We start from the raw sequence: 4,500 nt of genomic DNA on the forward strand, positions 1-4,500 counted from the left end.
TGTGTCGTGCTAGGCGTTTTTATTTATCTTAATAACATATTTTGTTGGTCTCTATGAAACTAGATATTTTCTGCTATGAACTATTTTGTATCCATGTTGATATCATAAGTTAGTTGCGGTGCCTCGTTAAGCGGAGGGTAAAAACCAGCCGTTACCATGGTTACCCCGGCTACAGAGGCTAATTGGCTGTTGATATGTGGGATTTGATTTAAGAGGGAGGCAGAAAACCTATATAAATTTCCTACCGTAGATGCTAATAGGCTTGGTGTTAAGTTCTCCATTCTATTTGAAATATTGGACATTATGGAATATCCTAAAATGCATAAATAAATGTTATTGTCATCGTCCTAGGTTTCCGTCGACAAAGAGGTTGTAACCCATTTTTCGTTCTTCGGTATATGAAGAGTCTGAGCTACGTAACGCACAAATCTCTGTCTTGAAGTATTTGCCTCATTTAACATTATAAACGGGTCATATAACATAGTGCAGCTATTCATCCAATTCTGCTGTTTTTATTTCTACCTGTTCGTCACTCATAAAGCCATGTTTGAAGGTCTTGTTCTCCGGGTTAAAAGAAAACCCTGTTTTTTTTTTTTTTAAGAAGAATGTTTGACATTTTGTCTTAAAATGGAATTGAATTTTTCAATCCGCTTTAAGTTCCTGTCTACGTTTCATAATACTTGCTATGTTTTGGCGACAGTTTTGTCTGGTTCGAAACTGCGCTAGTTACAGAGAATATTTCAGGGGTTATTCGTGAATATTTAAAAATGTTGTAGCCAATGGGCTGGCATGTTCTATGAACTGATATATAAAACAAAAGACAAGGTTTTCGATAGTGTACAAGCTATTTACTGTATTGTGTTAACAAACAATGTAAGATTTTATTTTTAAGGTTATAACCATACTTCGATATATCTGTTGGTGTTTAGCAGTTTAAGCTATGTGACTTTTGTTAAACAGTTGTGTAAAGATTTTTCAGATGTCAATATTTGGGTAAAGGCAGAAATCCAGGTTCTGTTCACCTCTCTGCTTCCCCAACAAAAACCTAAAAGTGAAACGTTTTCAGATAATGGTATCCCCCCTCCCCCATTTCATCTGCTGAATTTCAATTTGTATAACTCGTTTCAATCCTCTGCCGATATATATATATAGGAACAACCCTAAAGAAAAAATCCAGCAAGGATTGAAATTCCAGGCTCTTTAACTTTTGGATATATTTTACTTTATATACACAGGCTTTTTGCATTAGATACACAGTTTGTTTTTTTCTCTCTTTGAAAACTATTTTTGTAGTTTTTTGTGAGTCTCATTTTGCAAGTCAGTCTTCTGGTTCGAATTTTTTTTAATTTATCCCGACAGTAGTACATGTACTAGTAAAGCAGTTTGATAAGTTGTCCAAAAAACGTTTTGTTTTATCCAAAGTTAAGATAAAGGAATATATATGGCAAAGAAAATCATGAAAAGAATATACATGGCAAAGAAAATCGCCCCAATATTTACAGAACTAAGAGTTTTTGAAATAGATGGATACAAAAAGGTGATATTAAAGACATCTTATTCTGTTTGGAAAATGGTTAAAAAATGAGTGACAAATAAGACGAATGTCTTTATTATGAATGGAGTGTTCAGTGTTTCTTTAACTTGTCACGAGGAAAACATTTGGAAACGAAACTGTCAAAGAGACGTATTCTCGTTAAAATGAAACAAGAGCTCTGAGGAAGTTGTTTGAAGTAATGGAGTGATTGCTTTATGTGTGTTTATGGGTGTCAAAGTTTAATTTATTTAGTAGTAGTGAGGCTCCTCCCATTTTCTTTCAGAGGTGTAATAAACACACCTAGTAACAACATTCCATCTGCGTATCTGTGTTAGTATTTTACAGATTTCAGTCGATGTGATGTCTGTCCAGTGAACCTGTTTATCAGATCTGCTGGTCAGCTCGCTGTAGACTGGTGGGACCAAAATTGGGTTTCCCGTTTCAAGCAGTTGTCTGTCCCGACAAGTTGGAAATTGTAAACAGCATCGTATCAACACAACAGGCCTTTTTGAAATGATGGCCAAGTAACAGCTTTATAATCCTCTCTGAAAAACAACTTGGACCTTTTATGGAAGAAGATTAAAATATGTGAGGTCCGTTAATCTCATTTTGGGATTCATTGTTTCTGTTGATACTTCTACGACCAATAGCTCGACCAAAACTTTAACATTCAAAGTGGGTACGGCATCTCCGGATCCAAACCAGGAAATATTTCCAGTCTTGCAATGTTATTGTTTAGAAAAGATTTCATGGAAGAAGAAATCCATGCAGGCTTATTTTTAATATGGATTGTTTGATCCTATTTGGAGCCTGATATTAACATTTCTAGTTAATAAGTTTGTTTGTTATACCAATATTTCTTTTTGAGAAATTTACCCAGTGAAACATATTATATATTTTTACTTTATTGATCATTATTATGATTTTTGTTTTTTTCGTTCATATTTGTGCTGGTATTCTAATCCAATGTATTCGCAGGTTGCTACTTAAAGGTAATCAGTATAGGCCCCAAATTATAGCACGCTATAATTGCTAGAAGTTTTCAAAAAGGAATTTTCCTGGAGGTCTTTACTCTCCAATTGTTCTTAGACATTTTTAAGAAACACACAAGATGAATGTCCCAGTGAGGAAACTCCCTCAAAGTTTGTAATAAAAACAGTTTTAAGAATTCTGACCAAAGGTGACCATATTTGAATATCTAGCATATTTGAGGCCAATACAGCATACCTTTAACATCCTACTTTCTTAGAACCCCAATTGATAAACCGAACAAGCTTCGTAAAAGGTTAAAGACAGTAGGGTAGGGAATGGTGGATATACGTGGGTATGAAAATCTAGTCATCGGGACAACATAGCGTTCGCTTAGAAAAATCTGTGCGTGGATCGTCAAATGAATTCACCGATCAACGCAGAGATGATGTCATGACAACTACTAAGAATTTCAGTACAGAAATATGCTAGATAGATCAGAATATAGTCACCATTTTTTGGCCTGCTTAATAGGTACCGTGCACAGCTTGAGACCTTCCCCCCCCCCCCCAGGCACCCAAGACGTGATCGTCCAATACAACCATCCTCAATTGTTTTGGAAAGATTGGACACCTTCAGGAATAGATACTCTGGGAATTTCTTATTTCTGTCGTATATCTTTGGGTAAAAATGGGTAATTTTATTAATTTATCTAGGCTAAACAATTAAATGTTAAGGAAAATGATTAATAGTATGTGGTGTAAATTTACCGTGGTTACTAGTAATCTTGACTGTTAACCGTATGGTACATGCGGTAGCCTTTAATGTAGCAAGTTTGTGACTGGATCATTGTAACCGGTTAGAACTCCTTACAGACCATTTAACTTGTTTGCGTTAAGCCCATCTGGCTTCTACTTTCCCATTATCACGCAGAGACTGTATATTCCACAGCATATGTATGTGAATTTTTCTGTTAATATATCAAATGATATGACATTTATTATAAATACCTTGCCAATAAAAAAGATTTATTGTAACCAAACGTTTGTCTTTGTTCTGGGTTAATATTTTATAGTTTTTTAAGTATTAAATTTTATTTTCGGAATAAGTATGGATTTTTGTATTTTTTGGAAAATAACAGGTGGTGTTTGATAGACATTAGAATTATTAGTGTTGAGTTCCCTGATGGTTCGTGCAATTTTTATGGTCTATTCATTACAGCTCGGCTTCTTGAACACAAAAGCGACAGCTAATTAATTAGATAAGATCAGATCAGTTGAACTAAAGTCTACTTGTTTGAATAACTAGAACCCCACAGATTACAATAGTTGTCCTTTGAATTTAGTGGGCCTATACCTCCAGGTATTATGAACAGGTTGAATAAGCATAAGAATGATAGATAAACTATGCAGTTAAATTCCAATCGAACTGTAGTTTCTTGAACGTGATCAGCGATCCACAACCACTAGCGACTGCAACAAACCGTACGCTTAAATATCGGCAATGTATGATACACCTTACGCAATTATTTCCATTCCATGGCTTAGGACTCAGTTCGTCTTGGTACAACACTGGCTTAATAATTTTACCACAGCCTTGCTGTAAACAGGAAGTACAAGTTGGGATAGGGGGAGAGGAATGGGAGTCAGTTGGGGGGCTGGGGAGTGACCAATCGCTTCTTCGACGATTACACTGGTACCATTGCACTGGACTAGCACCCAATCAGATCCCGTTTCTTGTACTCAAACCAACTACTTCACAAATTAATCATTAGAAGCAGTTATGGGGGGGGGGAGGGGGAGGTTACTTTCCCTATGAATAGGGGACACTCAAGTCTGCTGCACCCAAGCCAATTTGAGTCAAAGAAATGAAATGGGTACTCTGATTTTTCAGTGATACATTAAAACTATGGCCAACTTCAGATTTATTTGCAGTAGAAACATCAATTTCAGAAGGAAATTTCAGAAGGAAATAAAAAATGACAAAAACCCAATCTG

This window comes from Apostichopus japonicus, chromosome 16 (assembly GCF_037975245.1).
Source record: "Apostichopus japonicus isolate 1M-3 chromosome 16, ASM3797524v1, whole genome shotgun sequence".
NCBI lineage: Eukaryota > Metazoa > Echinodermata > Holothuroidea > Aspidochirotida > Stichopodidae > Apostichopus > Apostichopus japonicus.